At 35.8% G+C, this 19,237-nt stretch overlaps 1 protein-coding gene and 1 pseudogene across 7 annotated transcripts in view; both read left to right on the forward strand.

The window, feature by feature from the left end:
- Positions 1–19,237, forward strand: part of ADGRL3 (adhesion G protein-coupled receptor L3) — a 1,002,012-nt gene that overhangs the window by 329,052 nt on the left and 653,723 nt on the right. The window lies entirely within an intron of this gene.
- On the forward strand, positions 10,182–18,493 carry LOC138175041 (ADP-ribosylation factor-binding protein GGA2 pseudogene; annotated as a pseudogene).

The raw sequence follows: 19,237 nt of genomic DNA on the forward strand, positions 1-19,237 counted from the left end.
GTATCATGGCATAATCAATAATTTCTTTACCACAGTGAAATATTTATTTTCTCCCTAGCATTAAGCAGTAGTATATTGAGCAGTAAACTGCATATAATGCTTCTCTTAATAAAGCTAACATTTTGGTAGAAGAGTGAAAGTTATCATAATAAATATTCAGCTGAAATAAAGAATGGGGAAAAAACAAATTAAGAAATGCCCCTTATTACATTTCATCATGTTTTCCTTCTCTGTTTCTTTCTGGTCTGTTGCATGATATAGACTGTCTTTCAGGAACATTAATATATTACCTTCATCTGCAGGCAGGATAGATTTTATTAATGAGGGCAATCATACAGATATCAAGCCTTGAGCAATAAAGAATTACCAGATTTTCTAGGACCTATGGGATAAATATATCTTACTTGAATTCCATTATCTTCCACCTATTTATCCAAATGTAGTATACATCCTCCAAAGATAGATCATGCCATTTTTTTCACAAGATTGGGAAGTTGCTTGTTAAACGCATATAAATTACTGTCTAAGGTTCCCATTAAATCACTACTAGCCAATCAGACAAAGTTACATTTTAAATACTAAATGATAAATTTCCCTTTATGAATCCCACCAAGAATATGTGCACCTCATAAAAATAAAATTAAAGTGTTTTAGAAGACAGAAGGAAAATGTGAAATAAATATCCTTTCCCTGCACCACTTACTTGAATGTTGGGACCCAAGCTTCCCAAAGCAAAAATCAGCTTGATGTTTTTTTTTTAAACCATTGACTAGGACTGTATTATTTATTACAGGTCACATGCCATAGGATAACTTTATTCTGTTTCTGTAAAAAAAAATGTGTTTGAATCATGAGATTTTAAGCACAGATCATTAGCACAAAAAGAGGATAAAATAAATTGAAGGAACCATTAACAATAGTGATTAAAATTTATCACAGAAGCACTATAATTGTTACTTCAGCTGAGAGAGAAGAATAAAAGTATTCCAAGCTAGTTGTAATAAGAGTTCATTTCTGAAAGCCTGACAGAGATGTATGATTTCCTTTCCATAAGTCCCATTTAGTCCCCAAGACACTACATCTTCCTTGATGTACCTAAGAAATGGGTGATGTTAACGGAAAGACATTTTCTATAAAGAAGGCAGTTAGACGTTGAATTTGGAAAATGTTATCAAGGCCCCCTAACTACTTTTTTTTAAGCAGTGATAAATTATGCCTACCAAGTATATGTCTCAATTAATATTCATTAAAATTTTTTACATTTTCCTTAGTATGTCAAAATACCTGCCAAATATCATGTTAACTCATATGATTATACAGACTTCTTTGGTGCTTTTATAATAGTTTAAGAATTTAAGCTTCAACTAGGACTAGAATATTAAATCAGGGAAGATGAGATATACACATACTGTTACTCCAGAAATATCTCTGACAAATTGGTTTTGGTGCTAAAACCACATAGGCATCGTCTTAGTTGTTACACAGTAAATTGTGTAGGTCATGATAGCTGATTAAAACAAAACCAAATTAAAAGAAAGGTTAAGTGTGACCTCAGCAATTCCTTCATCACACACAAGTCTTCTTGCTAGTCACATACAGCATTTTTATATTTTGAAAACATAGCATGGTATTCCAGAAGTTGTGGTTACATACTTAATTTTAAGGCATTTCTTCTTTCTATCTTTCTGGATCCTAAGAAATTAAAGATTTTCCCCCTAGAGATGTGGGATAGTGTATCTATTACACAGTTGCAAAAATATCCATTTTGGCAATATACTGAAGAACTTGATTTTTTTTTCCTGAAGCATTGTTCACTCCTTTTTCCTTCCACATTTATTCATTCATAGTATATATTAAGCTTTTACTATGTGTCAGTTGTTTATTCTCTTCTCTCCAGCTTCTTAATATAGAAGTAACATAAATGAAACTACATCATCTGGAAAAACTGAAAAACAATTAGCAAAAAAACCTGAAACCACAAAGAAACATGCTTTCTGTATAGGAGAAATAAGAACAAGAATGTTGTGTTTGAGTCATTACTTATATTTCAGAATGTTTTGTTTTTTCTTTATAGCATTTCATCAGTAGCTAGAAGTTAAATGTCTCCTAGCCATCTAGGAACAGACTTGTCATTTGACAGGAGAAGAGCTACATATGCATAAGTAGGATAGAAAAAACCTGAGCTACAGGAGGAGATTATGAAAAGAATAACTAAAAATAGTACAAGAACCCCAAGAAAGAAAAAAAAATAGATGGACTGGCAATAGACCTGTGTTCAGTCCATCACCCACTTGTCTTCAGTGTCTCTTAGCGAGTGGCTTAGTCTGTGGTTATTGAAATCAACTAGCTTTGTAGACTACTATTTAGTGAGACTGCTATGTACCCATCTATCTCCTAACATTCCCTCGAATCCACCACTCTAGAATTTTATGGAAAACTTAAATTTACTGCAAAAAGTATTTTAGGATCTCAGACAACATGTCTTGGCATGAGATTGTGATGTTCTTTTGCCTATTATTAATTGTATACTATTGAGAACAAAACATTATTTTAGAAATCCAAATATTTGCCTCAAAATGTGTGTATGTATGTGTGTGTATGTGTATATACATATATATATATAAAGCAACAAACAGACTTACTAATTTCATATAAAGAGTAGCAGCACATAAAACAATTACCCAAGCATAAAATTCCTGATTTCATTTACACTATATTTTCAATTGTGTTAAGATTTAAGAATGTGTAATTTATTCAAAATATATAAAGATAGTAGAAGTAACTCAAATTTTTATCCTGGTATTTCACTTTGAATGAGTAGAAACTCAGAGTCAATTAAAAAAATTCATACATGTTCCAGATGATTTTTTCTAATGTTCTGAAAAGAACTTTACTAAAGGTGCAAATAGTATTCATTAATATAAACGTCCTATAACAGCTACAAAGAAAATTACAAATAGTACTTCACTTTAACTTCACAGCGACCCTCTGGGTTAGGCGTTACTATTTTATTTGTTTTATAGAAGAAACTGAATTGTTGAGAAGGTAAGCAACTTGTCCATTATTACGAAATTAGTGTTATAATATGAGATTAAAAACTCAGTTTTAATGACTCCAAGTCCAGCATACTACCCTCGATTGAACACATTGCATCTTCTTTTCTTTTACATTTAAATCTTCTCTTCATTTTTGAGGCATGTATAATCCTGTTGAAATACTTACTTGTTTGTATAAAAGCATCTTCAATGATGTCAGGACAATTCTGGGAATAGTTGTAGTGAAACTTTGCTTTCTTGGCTTGACCAATATGCATCAACAAAGCAGAAGAGGTAAAAAAAAAAAGGCATGGCAGGGTCATGTCTGAGAGTAGCTAATGGATGCTTTTGGTTTAATGATGTCTGAAATGTAATTTTTAATGCTCTTTAGAATTCAAAGAAACTTCTCCATTAGATTAACTATTCCAATCACTAGAAACACTGACATTTTCCAGACTGGCCATCACATTTCTTTTTGACCTATGTATATGTATTCATATCCATATCTCCAAAGAATTGGGAGAATTCAATATTGGTTTATTTGATACTTTCTATTTGAGATAAAGAGCATGAAAGAAAGATCTAATTCTTGGACCTGGATGTTGAAGATGTTTCTCAGTTTGGTGTTTACTGGTAGCGTTCAGTGGGTCTGACTTTAACTGCTGATTTGTAAGAATGGGTCCATTCTATTTAATAGAAGCTTGGATCTTTCCACCTTGGAAGAACTGAAGGCCTGCAGACAGACCCTCAGGACTAGCTCTGAAAAAAGCATCTGGCCAGAATGAAAGGCTGTCTTGCAAAAGGAAGACAAAGAGGGGAAATGAGATTAGAGATGTTTGTTCTGCTTCCCTTGCAGCTGCGCATAACTACAACTCTTCCTCACATGTGGTCCCTCTCTCTACTTGGGGTACCATAGCCTTACATGTGTGTGCTCTGTCCATAGGAATATAATTTTGGTTGCCTATACTTATAAGGTATTTAGTATTTGAGAGCTAAATTTCTTTCTAAAAGTTGTGATGACTTACACTTTGTCTTGTGAAATTTTAATTTATTATTTCTTAATATATAGCTCTGAAAAAACAGGGTTTTGAAAATAATAATAATTTTTAAAGGAGTCCAATGATTCTCTGGACAAGTCCATGTAGCAGCAAGCACCCTAGCATACCCAGGACAGATGCCAACACAGGTTCTTTGATCAGCTTTTCTAAACGAAAGCGACTCAAAATGGGTTAACAATCTTGCTTTAATCAAACATATGTCATTTACCTAGTTCAGAGGAAAAATTCAGCACCCCAAACTTCAGAGAATACAAAGAAGTTACAAGCAGAAGTTACAAGAAGAGACAGAAACATTTCAGCAGATAGGCTTCCAGCTGTCTGACCATTACATCCATACCTAATCACAGTTACCAGAGAGGGAAGCACCAACTTCTAGGTTTTCAAAGCCAGGGGGCTCAAAGGCTGCCCAAAGTCTCATCTGGCCAAATCACAAAACTCTTCTCAAAGTGAGCCCCAAAACAAAATCTCACATCAGGGTATATATATATATATATATAGCCTTCTCCTGGCTCAGAGGATGTCACAACCCTCTTGACCAACTGCCCAATCACACAGCACCAAGGTGTGCACATTACTGAAAATGAAGCCTCTTACCACATGTTATGGCATTCAGCCTAGTGGGGGCAGAGTATATTTTTAAATCTAGGAAGGTTCTCAGAGTCACTTAAGCCTAGCAAAGGGGCAGGGAAGATCTAAAATTCTCATTCCCATAACACTCCATTGTCTTTCAAATGGAACTACTTGACTACAACTTTTAACAGAAATCATTCTGGTTTTCATTGAATGTCCAATAATAGCCCCAGCCCAAGTCTCTATGGCTCACTTTTTACATTTCACTGGCTTAGAATGAGGGTAAATAGCAATTATTTTCTCTTCTGGTCAGAAATTTTGAGGGTCTTCCTGTACTAGATTGATATTTCAAACTGAGGCTTGGGAAAAAACTTATTTAGAAAGCACAAAGTAACCCACTGCATCCCAGCCATTACTAGTCATCTTTGACTTATGTCTTGCCACTGAACTCTAGAGGAGAGAGTGAGGCTGAAGACTGATCAGGTCTCCCTCACTTAAATCCAATTCATGTTCAAGTCAACACATAATCCTCATGATGTCATTGGTCCTTTTTGAAAACAAACAACAAACATGTTACTGTTTCCTTTGTCCATATTTCTGTAATTCTTCAGAGATCTGGGAGTTTGTTGGTTACTCCCTTCCACTGATAGAGACTGACACTTTTTAATAGATAGTCTTTGTGACTTGCTATGTCCAAAAAAAAAAAATCATCCCTTCATCCTACAAACATTTTGGGTCATGAACCTCTCTGAAGCTGGTCAGACTGCAGACTAAGGATAAAGTCTATCACAAGACTCATGCATAAAGATTTTAAGATAATATGTCTTATGTTTTTCCATCAGGGTCACCCTGATACTTGGTCACTGATTTAGGACATTCATAGAGGATTTCTCTGATCAAAGTGCAGAAAGGAGGTAGAAATCAACAGTTTTATTGTTAAGTTTATTTATTCTTACTAATTTTTTCTTTTTTCTTTCCTTGCAAGATGAAAAAAAAGAATGAATTAAAGTTTATTGGTTTTTCAGAATTATTTAATATACTGCATGTATCATTTAAGATGTACTCAATATATGTTTATGGTTTGATTGACCTGAAATAGAAGAAACACACATCGTCAAGGTTTTTCTAGAATAGGGCTTCTTGAGAGTCTGTGTGTGTGTGTATGTGTGTGTGTGTGTGTGTGTGTGTGTGTGTGTGTTATGGACCCATTTGGATGTCTGGTGAATGCTATAGACTCCTCACAAAATAACATTTTAAAATGCATATAATAAAATACTTAAGATCGCAGAGGAAACCTATTATGTTAAAATATGGTTATCTGAATATTTCAAAACTGAGTTAATGGACTTTCTTTTAAGAGCCCTTGCTTTGGAACTATAGCTAATGAAACCAACTATAAGTGAAATTGTGAAACAAAGTTTGTCATTGATAGCATTGACTTCCTTTTCTCAATCCTTTAGTTGGTCAATATTCACATGTTCACCATTGACCTTTCTGCCCACTCTCCTTTCTTTGAAGTATGGGATAATTTTGTACTTCTCTTAATTAACTTTTACTCTTTGGTCTTGTATATATTTTTTGAGCATTTGATTTATCTTCCCTCCTAAATTGTGAAATTCTTTTAAGTAGGGACTTTTAAAATCATTTCTTTCTCAGGCTCCATAGCACAGTGTTTTGCATGCAATAGGAATTCAATAAAAATTTATTGAATGAATGAATTACAAAAGCAGATCTGATAAATCATTAAACATAAATTGATTTAATAAGTTATACCCCAGGAGGATTTTTCAAAATATTTTGGGAAAAGAAAGGTTATGGATTGGACCTATGATTTCATTGATGCAGGAACTTACATATGAGAAATATCCCTCTTTCTATGCTGATTGATCATCTTTACTGGGTGTAGGGTTGTCCAGAGCACTGGAAGTTTAAGCAATTTTCCAATAATTGCACAGCCATTTTAAGATAAAATTTGAATCCAAATCTTTATTCCTTTGAAGGTAATTCTCTATTCACTATACCATGCTACCCCCAGAAAATAAATTAAAAGGAATTCCACTCTAATGATGTTTTTTTTTTTTTTGGAGGGCAATTGGGGTTAAGCAACCTGCCCAAAGTCACATAGCTAGTAAGTGTGTCAAATGTCCAAGGCCGGATTTGAACTCAGGTCATCCTAAGTCCAGGGTGGGTGCTCTATTCATTGCACCACCTAGCCAACCTTCTAATAATGAAATTTAACACACTGTAACATCTGAATGAGGGATGATTGAATTCACAGCATATGAGTGACTACCTTATTTTGTTTACTTTTAAGGATTATCTTGCTTAAAAAAACTATTTCTAAATGTTTGTATTAATGTGGAGTAATAAATTACAGTACACCAGAGAGTCTAAAATTGGTAATATAATTCATATCAGTAGAGGATGTTTTCTGTCATTTTTGTTAATAATATTCAGGTAGATATAACATAAGACATTCAAGTATTTCATGGATAGAGTGGTGCGTCCAGAGTCAGGAAGAACTGAATTAAAATCCAGACTTAAGACACTTATTATCTGACCTTGGCTAGTCACTTAACTCTGTTTGCCTCAGTTTCCTCATCTGTAAAATAAACTGGAGAAGAAAATGATACACCACTCCAGTATTATTGTCCAAAAAAAAAAAACACAAATGGGGTCACGAAGAGTCAGATGAAACTGAAATGACTGAACAACAACAAAAGATATTACATGAATATATGACTGATGACTTAATGAACACATAAATTCTAGGCTAAATGAGGAAGGATAAAATGAAATGTAACCAATTTATTCATTTCTGCATGCTAACTGAAGTGAAATTAAGGCAGCAAGCATCTACATCTAATAAGTACAAGTCAGCATGGTGAAAAGTTCTGAACTGGAAAAATGGGATGTAAACTTGACTTTAATGTTGGCCTTTTGGATGAATTTAAGCTAACCATTTAGCTTCTCTTGGCCTTACTATCCTTATCACATCAGTAAATTATAAAGTTTGAATTATATTCTTAAGGTCTAGGAATTGCTAATGCTTCTTCCAGGTTCAAATTTTTGTGATTCTTTAACATAAAACATCAACACAAAATACAATTAAATCAGATAAGCATTTAGTAAGCCCCAACTGCTGTGTGTGTACAAAATACCATCCCAGGCATTGAGGATTCAAAGTCAAAACAATGGAAATTCTGGAAGAGCCACGTTAAAGCAATTTAGTGGCATTCATTCATTCAAAGGTACTTCTGTTTATTAAATTCCATATATGAAAGCTAGTTAGAAATAGAAAGTGAGAGAAATGTAGCGGTGGTGTGATGTATTAACTAAAATTAAGGTGCATTGGGGTGGCTAGGTGGCACAGTGAGTAAAGCGCCAGCCCTGGAGTCAAGAGGTCCTGAGTTCAGTTCCTGCCTCAGACACTCAACAGCCACACACACACACCAAAAAAATAAAAACACAAAAAAACCTATCTCTGTAACCTTGGGCAAGTTACTTAACCCCAATTGCCCTCGAAAAGGTAAAAAAAAATTAAGGTGCATTAATAGTTAATTGTTTGGGGACATTGCTGGATGTTATTGAGATCACCCATTTCCTGAGTGTTAGGCTATAGTGATACTGTAAGAAAGCCTTTTTTAACTTCAGTTTATGATGTAGAATTACCATTTCAGTTGGAGTCACAGAAGAAATGGGTTGAAATCATGACTCTAATGCTAGTTGTGAGACTTTGAACAAGAAATAAAGACCCTTTCTTGGGTTCAGCCTCCTCATTTTAAAAATAGGCATAATTCTTACAATTGTATCCTTCAGGATTATTGTGATGAAAACACTTTGTGAATTGTAAAACACCCAATAAATGTTAGTTGTTATTGTTACTTATTCTCCAAAGTTGTTATATGGATGAAGTTAGATAATGTGTTGAAATATTTTAGTCATAAAGTACTTACATTGATGGCAGCTATAATGATTTTTGCCTGTCTTTCTGTCTATCTATCTATCATCTAATTTTAACAACAAGCAAAGCAAGAATTTTAAAATAAATGAGAACTGAAACATACTATAAAGGAATGAGAATAATATTTTATAAAATCATTTTGATTGTTGGCATTTTTTATCATTTATTATGGTAAAGAAACCCAGAGATGGCACTCTATATTCATGACTGGCCAGGATATCTTCCTTGAATCACTTTTTTCTCTTCTAATTGTAGTGAGCTTGGCTGAATGAACCTATGGAGCCTTTGACCATTTTTTCTTGACTTTAGACCAAGCCCTTAGTTTCCTAAGAGGTATTTCCATATCTAAAGGCCAAAGAAAAACAAAAGCTATCTGAGCTCAGCTAGTAGACCATGGGCCCACATATTCCCCAAATCAAGTTTTTCAGAAAAAAAATGGGATTATTCTCTCTTTGGATTTTTACAACCCATGACATATTAGAGTTCTGTTTTCTGGCCTTCTAATAACTGTTGCTGAGTAGGAAGACACAAAAAAGGATGACATTTCTCTCCCTCTTTATCCACAGATCCCAGAGAAGAAGGGCATTCCATACCTTTTCCGTATTTATTTATATCTTATAGGTTTATCTCTTTGATAATTTTTCTATTTATTGCATTTCTTTGGTCGCTCTTTGCCATTGCTTTAGTTTCCATTTCTGTATATTCTTGATGTCCTCTAGTCCCTCCCTGAAGAAGGCACACAATTACAGAATGTCCCAGTTAAAAGAGTCCTCAGTTGATAATCACATCTAACCTGCACTCCCCCCAAAGCTTCCCTCCCATAGCATACCTGACAAGTGATCATTGAGTTCTTGCTTTGAAGACCCTTAGTGAGGTAGCAACTAGGGCATTGGACTGGGAAACAGGAAGACCTAGGTTTGAATACCTCTCCAGACCCTTATTTGCTGTGTGCCCCTGAATAAGTCACTTAGCTTTGCTGTGTCTCCGTATTCTCATGTATAAAATGGAGTCGATAGCCTCTAAAATCCTTCCACTTCTAAATTCATGAACACATCATCCAGCAGTCTTTGGAATCCTAAATCAATCTTGTTTTAAATAACTAAAAATATTAAGAATTTTTTCCCTTGACATTAAACCAAAATTTACCACTTTACTACTTTGACTCCTGGTACTTAGTTTTATCCCCTGGGGCCAAATAGAATCGGGTTCAATATATTTTTCATGTGTTATACCTACAAATCCTTAAAAACCGCTATCATGTCCCCTATCTCTTCTCTGGGCTATGTATTTCCAGTTCCATAATCAATCCTAATATGGAATAGAATCAAAGCCTTCAATGTTACCACACTAGTCTCCTTCTTGAATGTTCTCCCACTTAGAGATAAGCTTCTTAAACTGTGGTACCCAGCACCTACATTGTGCAACAAGAGGTAGGAAAATTGTGAAATATACATAACAGTAGTCTCTGTCTTCAGTATAATAGATCATGCTGCCCAAGAGTTCTGGTTGACCTTCTTGCTCCTTAATATATAAAAATGAATTTCTGGAAGCTAGATGGCAGAGGCCGATGCAGCTCCGGGTCCCAAGGGGGTGGCAGCGCTGGGGCTGTGGCTCAATAGAGCCACAGTTCCAAGCATGCCTGAGGAGAGCTGGTCATGTATCCAGTGTTTCTGTGACCAGGTGAATACTGACCCTGATGGCCTATCTCATGCACCTTGGCTGCTGGCCCACAAGATCTAGTCCCCACGGGAGCGGGAAGCTCTTCATGCCTTAACAGTGCTAGAGGTATGCATGAACTTCTGTGGAGAGAAATTCCATGGTGAGGTGGCCAAGTTCTGCTTTCTGAATGAGCTAATCAAAGTACTTTCTCCAAAGTATCTTGGATCCTGCACCACAGAGAAAGTCAAATCAAGAATTGTAGAAATAATGTTCACTTGGACTGTTTGGTTTCCTGAGGATATCAAAATATGAGACGCTTATCATATGCTGAAGAAACAAGGAATCATTAATCAAGACCCAAATTGCCAGTGGACAAAATCTTATCCTCACCTTCTCCCAGGTCCAAGAGCTCTATTTTTGATGCTGATGAAGACAAATCAAAGCTCCTGATAAGGATTCTGCAAAGTAAGCACCATGAACATTTACAGGTAGCCAACAGACTAATCAAGACCCTCATCAAGGAGGAACAAGAGAAATCTGAGAAGGTGTCCAAGAGGATCAGCACCATCCAGGAAGTCCACAGCATTGTAAAACTGATGAAGGAGATATTGAGCAACTGTCAGGGGCCAAAGGGTCCAGAGCACCTGGACCTGAAGAGCCTGCAGGGCCTGTATGAGAAGTGTGAAAAGCTGAGGCCCACTCTATTCTGGCTTGCCAATGACACTGCGGATGTTGATGAGGCCCTAGCAGAGATTCTCCAGGCCAATGATATACTCACTCAGGGTGTTCTCCTGTATAAGCAGGTGGTGGAGGGCCAAGTCATTGCTGGGAACATGGTGCCTAGCACAGTCACCAGCAGCACATGGGGAGAGCTGCCTGCCTCCCAAGCCTTGCAGGATAAGGAAGCTAGCATCAAAAGCTATTACTCCCTGATTGACTTTACTGAAGTGGACTCTGAATGTGGCATCCCTTCTGAGCAGTATGAGCTTACATCATCATGTCTTTTGGAGAAAGAGCTAGCTACTTTAGGTCTCAGTGATGCCCCAGTCACATGCAAGACTTCCTCAGACTTTGATGTTCTTCAGGTTGCCCCAAAGAATAGTTACCTGGAGAATGGAAATTTCTCCTCCAGTACAGTGACCAAGAAGCCCTTACCTGGCAGGGCTGACCAGACAAATGGCTCCCAAGGCAGCTCTAAGGAGAAGAAATGGTTATTGGGCTTGTCTGTTGCCCAGAGTTCTCTAATCCCTGACCTGTGAAGCACATTGAATTCCATTCATCAGAAAATGCTCCCCAAAGATTCACTGGTGGGTGCCAATTCCTTCCCAGAACAATCTTGGGAGACAAGACCAGGAGACACTCCTCCATCAACACCCCTACATAAATCTCTAGCTCAAGTTTTTGTTCCACTAGAATCAATTAAGCCCAGTGACCTGCCTCCCATCACCATGTATAATCAAAATGGTTTCAAAGTCTTGCTCCATTTTCCCAGGCTGGGACCCCAGGTTTCCCAGAGGTCCAAGTACTTTTGCTCTCTATGCTGAGTACAGCACCACAAACTGTCTGGGACATTGTGTTTCAGGTGGTTGTGCCAAAGGCAATGAGAGTGAAATTACAACCAGCCTCCAGTTCTAAGCTCCCTGCATTTAGTCCACTGCAACCACCTTCTATGATCTCTCAAGTTCTGCTGCTTGCAAATCCACACAAAGAGCCTGTCAGGATAAGGTACAAGTTGACATTCACTCAAGGTGGGAAACCCTTCAGTGAAGGAGAAGTGAGTGATTTTCCTGACCTCGCTCTGTGGAGTACAGAATAACCTGAAGATGGACTCTCCTGCACCTTGCCATCAAGCCTTAGCCCATTTCTGTTGCTCATTTTTGCCCAGGACTAGCTAGGGCTTTTGAAATGAAGTATATCGGTGGGTACTGCTGTTTGGATGGCATATGAGCCATGTGTGAATGCATCTGAGACCAGTCTTTGATATTCCCTAGTGTGTCATCATCTCTGATGCTTCTATGGTGATGGACTTTCTGGAGTCACTGTGATTTTATAGGCCAAAGCTTACAGCAGAGGCTCACGTTTCAGGGAATCATTCCAAAGTGGAATCTTTTATGAATGTTGCCGCATTGTTCTCACTTTTGTGCCTTGCCATCCCTCAAATGTGTTGGGGCTCCCAGGCTGCTCCATTCTAAGAATCCTTGGAGACATTTGGTTGGTCTTGGGGACCTCTTTGCTTAGGAGACCCTCTGCCTGACTGACGTCTTTAAAGAGGATCCTTGTCTCCATTTTTATACAGACTGTTACAATTGATTGAAGAAATATTCCAAATGGAATGATCATTGCACATGCCTCTAGATTAGAGGGACACATAGTAGTAAGCTTCTACCCACAGTATCTTCTACCATAATGCCTTTTACCTGCCCTAGATGGACAGTTTTCAGGTAAAGGAGAAGAAAGTAGTCTCCATGTCTCATTTATGTTTTCAAAGCTTTTGCCTGAAACCTCCACCTACCTTTTCATCCTCACTGAAAGCTTTTTTCTACTTGCTTTTTGAGCATACCATTCTAGGCATTGTACAACACAATTAAGATAGATTTGGTTCTTGTTTTTTAAGTGAGTTATTGATGCAAAAAGACATAAAAAGTATGTAACAAAAAGTTTTGATTGAATATGTAAAGCATTTACATTGAATGAATAAAACAGGAACAAGTGTGTTTAAAAAAATAAAAATGAATTTCTGCCCCTTCCTTTCTAATCTTCAGAAAAAGAGAAATAAACCCTTCAATCACATATCAGTGTTTCACATTGGCATATTATCCATTATTAAAACCAGTATTAAACTTTCTTTTTTAATAAAAGGTAAAATTTGATATTTAGTTGTGCTTAGAAATGTCTAAAAGGAAAAAGGGAATGGTAATGTGAGCATGTATTTAAACTTCAGTAATTTATCAGGCATTGATTGCCAGACACAAAAGTAGACAGTTCTGGATACAAACCAAAACCCAAACAAACAAGCAAAAAAAAATGAACAATTGACTGGCTCTGTAGAAAAGGAATATTTCTCTCTTGTATGAAGCCTGCATGTGTCAGTGATAACTCAGAGAAGCAAATTTTAGGAAATATAATACCTTTTGAATGAAAGAAAATAAGCATGTTTTCTCCAAAGTATTTGAAATTTCATTTTCAATTCAAAGAATTATTTGCTTTGATTATTTTTATCTGCCATCACTGCAAAAGGAATCAAGAGAACATTTAGGTGAAATGTTGGGTAAAAAGGGATGAGATATCACATTTACAGTAATCTGTCAGCTCAGTTGCATTTGATGGATTTTCCATCACAGTCAATCTGTGTTCCCTTGCTCTATTCCTGGCTGGAGCCAAGTGCTAAACAATGACACTATATATCTTTCTGAACAAATTGCCAATTTTGGTTACTTTGGAACATTGGTGCTTCTGAATTGTCCATTTGAATCACCACTGTCATAAGAAAAGGGGAACTAAAGAAATGATTTTTTCAATAAAACAGTATTTTTCAAAACAATGGAGCACTCAAAATATAACCAAACAGTGTAATTTGTTAAGCATTCAAAAGCAAGTTATTATAGTTTTGGTAATTATTATGCATTAGTCCATTTTAAAAGATATTCTTATAATCTAGAAAATGTTATTCACTTATAAAGTGATGTTTTCAAGCACAGGTCTACCAATGATCATATCTATCTTCTATTTTCTGAAATGCATGCCCTTTTCCCATGTTGCCTTTTCTCCTCTACTTCAATTTATTTCTCCCTTTCTTTGTACTCCATGTGAATAAATATAATTTAGAAATCTTGCCATTTCTCCTACATTTCATTTAAGCATGCCATGGAATTAATTGTATTTCTTTTCCACTAAGGAAAGGTGAACTGATTCCTGAGATACTGCCAATGTTGTTTGAAATGCTACAGAGAATAGGAAGAAAATGTTAAATTTCTCCATTTTCACTACAGGAAATATAGTGGCATCTGCTAACTGCAAGCCATGTTAATTTATTTCTGGTAAAATTTTAGACAGAATTATTAAGTGAATAGTTTATGAATTTATGGAAAATTAAGTAATGATCACTGAGTCATGATGATGTCATCAAGAAAGGGTCATCCTTTACTAACCTTACTTCCTTTAAGAAGGGTTTAGGGAAGAAGTTAGTAGATTGATAGGGTAGATGGAGGGAATTCTGAACAAATATTTTACCCTCACTTCATTAAAGTGTTTTGCAAAAGCTCTCCTGTTCTTATGATGGACTATATGGAGAAATATGGTTATGTAATGGCATAAGTAGTTGGATTTGGAAAAAGTTTTAATTAACAGAATCAAGGAGAAGTCATTAATGAATCATTTTCAAATTGGTGGGAGGTTTCTATCTTTTCTTGGCTTTGTGCTGCTTGAACTTTTTATTAATTATTTTAACAAAGGCATAGATGATCATTTATTAGTTTTGCCTATAGTACAAATGTGAAATGAAGGGATGATAAAGTCAAATTGCAGAATTGTAGAAGGCTAGCACATTAGGCTGAATCTAATAGGATGATATTTAATAGCAATCAAAGTAAAGTCCTTCACTTAGATCCAAAAAAATCAAGTCAATAACAGTGAACAAGAAAAAATCCTCAGGCTTTAGTGGACAATCAATTCCATTTGAGTCAATGGTGTGACATAGTAATGGCCTTAAAAAGTAAATGTAATAGTATTCAAGGCTATATGCTTTCCAGAACGTGGAAGGTGAAAATGACAGGGAACTGTCATCTTGTATTCTTAAGATCAATTCTGGTTACTACATTTTAAGAAATTTTTGACAAGTTAAAAACTCACAGAGGAGAGTGTCTAGAATGATGAACATCCTAGAATTATATCATATGTTAATTTTGAAAGGACTGCTGTATTTAGTTCTGACTTAGTCAACTAGCATTTGATAAACCTTTACTTTGTGTCAGGCACTATGCTAAGCACTAGAGATACAAAGAACAACAACAAAAAAAATCCAAAACATTCTGTGCTGCAAAGGAGCTTACACTCTCTTGAGGAGACAACATGTAAACAATTATGTAAAGACATGACATATACAGGATAAATTAGCAGTAATTTCAGAGAGGAGGCACTAAGGTAAAGAAAGACTAGGAATGTCTTCTTGAAGAAAATGGGACTTAGCTGAGACTTTAAGAAGCCAGTTAAGCCAGGAGGCAGAGAAAAGGAGGAAGACTATTCCTGGAATGGAGGACAATGAAAATGCTTACAACCAATGAAGAGCATTGTAGGAGTGTCATGTGGGGCCAGTAAGGCCAGTGTAACTAGATTGAAGAGTGCATGGAGGAGAATAAGGTATAAAACCCTGGAAAACTAGGAAGGGACTAGGTTATGAATTACTTTTAGAACCAAGCCAGAGATTTTATATTTGTTCTTGGAGGTGATAGGGAGCCACTAAGTTTTATTGAATAAAGGAGTGATGTGATTGATTAGACCTGTATTTCAGGAAGATAAGGTGAGTAGAAGAACAGTTGGAGTGTGGAAAGACTTGAGGGTAGGAGATGACTTCTAGGGGAGATCATAATTATCTTCAAGTACTATAAGTACTGTGATGGAAAGAAACAAATAGATTTTTTTCTTATGGGCCCCAAAAGGAAGAACAAAGAATGATGAATGAAAGTTAAAGATTGGAAATTAGGCTCATGTAATGGGAATGTAAATTTGTAAGATCTTCCCTGCCCCTAGGCTAAAGTGCACCTGGAGCCTGGGGTGGGAGGCTTGTTTTTCAGTAGATACTTTTTGATTGGCCAGTGAGTCAATGAGGTTGTTACATTCTCTGAGCCAGGAGAAGGCTATATAAGCCCTGATGTGTAGCTTTGTTTTGGGGCTCACTTTGAGAAGTGTTCTGTGATTTGATCTGGATTCTGGGAAGCCGTTGTCCAGAGCCCCCCCTCGGCTTTGAAAAACCCAGATGTTGATTTGGTATGGATGTAATGGTTGGACAGTTTGGAAAGTTGTCTACTTGATCTGTTTCTGTCTTGATAATTCTGCCTGTATACTTTGAAGTTCAGGGTCCTGACCTTTTTCCCCTGAAAGAGGTAAATGATATATGTTTGACTGATTAAAGTAAGCTTGTTAACCCATTTTGAGTTGCTTTCCTTTAACAAAGCAGATCTAAGAAACTGTGTTGGCAGCAAACCCTGAGGACCCTTGGGGTGCTTGCTGCTACAGCTCAATACAAAGAAAAAATCTTGTGAGTCAACACTCTCCCAAAGTGGAATAATGGACTGCCTTAGGAGGCAGATACCCTACCAATATCAGTATTTTAGTGAGCATAGATGACCACTTGTTGAATGTCCTAAAAGTTTCTTCTTTAATAAAAATTATTCAAATATCATGGGCAACTGTAACCAGCACTTTCATCTTTGAATAATTGTATACCCTACTACATTTAGTAGTCTTTATAATTTTAAGCATCTTGGCTGTTCTCCTCTGCCAATGTTTCACATAAGTGATTTGGCCATTCTATTTGGTATGACTTCCTGACTTAATTGAACAACTAGATTGTGATTGTTCTCAATACTGGAAGTTTGCTTTGCCTAGTGATGTATCAAATAAAAAAAAAACCTTATATTCGAGCAAGAAGCATTATAGAACACATTTATTGTTTTTATTAAATTATATGAGCTTGACCTCTACTTTAAGAGTTGAAATGCATTTTGTATAGAAGTGATTCCCATAAAAATATATGAAACAAGATTTCTTCATAGAACATGCGATATTACACTCAATAAGAAAAGATAGCCTTCCTCTAAAATATTTCTCTGATGCCTCAGCTTCACATAAAGGTGACTCTGGGTTTACAAAGTTCATGCTGGTGGAATATGGATGTGGCAGTAACTGCAGGCTGGGAAAACCTAAGCATGCTCCTGCAGTCTTCAAAGATCCAAAGTGCTGAGTTTGGTTTGAGAGGCTTAGAACCAGCTGGTTGTTCCTGAGGTGATGAATTATGTAATTGTATCAACATAAGAAAATGCAAATATAAAACTCATTGAGTGCTCACATTAATAGAATTATTGATCTTTTTAAACTATTGGTGAAGTAATGAATAGACTGTTGAACACTTTGACTTCATAGTATTAATTTATGGTAATATGTGTTTAGCGATCTACTAGAAATTATATTGATACATCATATATCAAATAAAAATCAAGTTGAAATGTTATTGTATATGTGAATGGTTGTTTTCAAATTCATCTTTGTTTATGTATGTAGATATATGCTTATAAACAACTGATTATATATAAAAACCATGTGATGCTCTATATTAACCTAAAATTTAAGTAATATATAATTTATATATAGATATAAATGTTAATTATAATGTTGTATATAAATTTGCAAAAGTCTAATAGAAAATATAGAATAAAATATACAGTCTTATGTGAATATCCCAAATTCGTAACTTGAGGTTGTTGTAAACTTCATGGTGATAGTAATTTGTCATCTTAGAGATTTTAAAATGTATGAAATATCAAAGAAAGGCAGAGGAACAAAGGATTAATACAAGGGCATGGTATACAGTGTCAGGAATGCTAAAGTTCCTAATTCTGGAAAGGGAATATGAGGACAGCAAAAAAGACATTTTTTTTTCAGTGCCAAATGGGGAAAAGGGAGAATCAAAAAAAAAAACAAAACAAAACCTTTTGGTAGGAATGGATAAAGTAGTAATAACTGACAAAAAAGAGAAAGCAGAATTCTTCATTTCTGACTTTGATTCTGTTTACTCTGCCAAGGAGAAATGTGTTTGCATTAGAAATGACAGAACAAAAATGATTAATAGGGAATTAGTGCCCAAGATAAGTAAGTAGATAATAAAAACTGCCCTTTCTGAATTCAAGTCACTTGGCAGTACTGAATTACATTTTTAGATCCTAAAAGAGTGGGCATGGACTAAATCATTGTCAATGATATCTGAAAAATTGTGGAAAATAAGAGAGATACCACAAGATTGAAGGATAAATATTGTCCTGATTTTCAAAAAATGGGAAGGGAACACCACAAGAGTTGCTTTCCTCGAAGATGATTCAAAGGGCCAACTTAGAAGCAGAATATTGGTATTAGGGTCACTGTTAATCCTGGACTACTAACTGCAGAATCTGTTAGCTTGACTTTGCTTCTTGGCAGACTTCTAGAATAGAGTCTATAAGACATGGTCGATAAAAAAAATAAAGAAGAAGAAGAAAGGGAAGTAGTTCCAAAAGACAGCATGGCTTCATTGAGAATAAGTCATATATACTTATATTTCTCTTCATTTCCTCTTTTGGGCAGCATTTATAAATTAGTAGATGAGCAGAATGCTTTGGATATACTTTACCTAGTGTTGTACACTCTTCTTCTAGAGAAGGTAAAGAGATATGGAAGAGATGAAAATACAATTGGGTAGATTTGGAACTGGTTGCATGACCAGATTACCAGCCATTGTTAATGATTCAATAGCAGTATACAAAAAGCAGTCTCTAGTGGAGTGCCATAGGTGTCTGTGCTGTTTAACATTTGTATCAGTGTCTTAAACAAAGGCCTAGATAGAATGCTCATTAAACTTGCAGATGACACAAAACTAGGAAAGAGAGTTAGCACACTGGAAAACAGAGTCAGGATCCAAAAAATAAAATATTTTCTTGCTAGAATATTGAACTGGAACTGATAAAATAAAATTCAGTGAAGTTAAATGTAAAGTCTTGTACCTGGGCACAAAAATGATCAATTCCAAAAACATAATCTGATTATGTGACAGATTTTGTGGAAGAGGCTGAGTAATTTGAATGGACTACAAGTGTAGTATGAGTCAGAAGTGTACTATGGCAGCTGAAAATGCCAGGGCAAATTGTGGGTTCTAGTAAATGGGAAATAGTTTCTAGGAAGAGGAGGGAGAGTGGTAGTAACACTGT

This window comes from Petaurus breviceps, unplaced genomic scaffold (assembly GCF_028583685.1).
Source record: "Petaurus breviceps papuanus isolate PSGF00001 unplaced genomic scaffold, PetGlider_PUasm1.0 76, whole genome shotgun sequence".
Classification (NCBI taxonomy): Eukaryota; Metazoa; Chordata; class Mammalia; order Diprotodontia; family Petauridae; genus Petaurus; species Petaurus breviceps.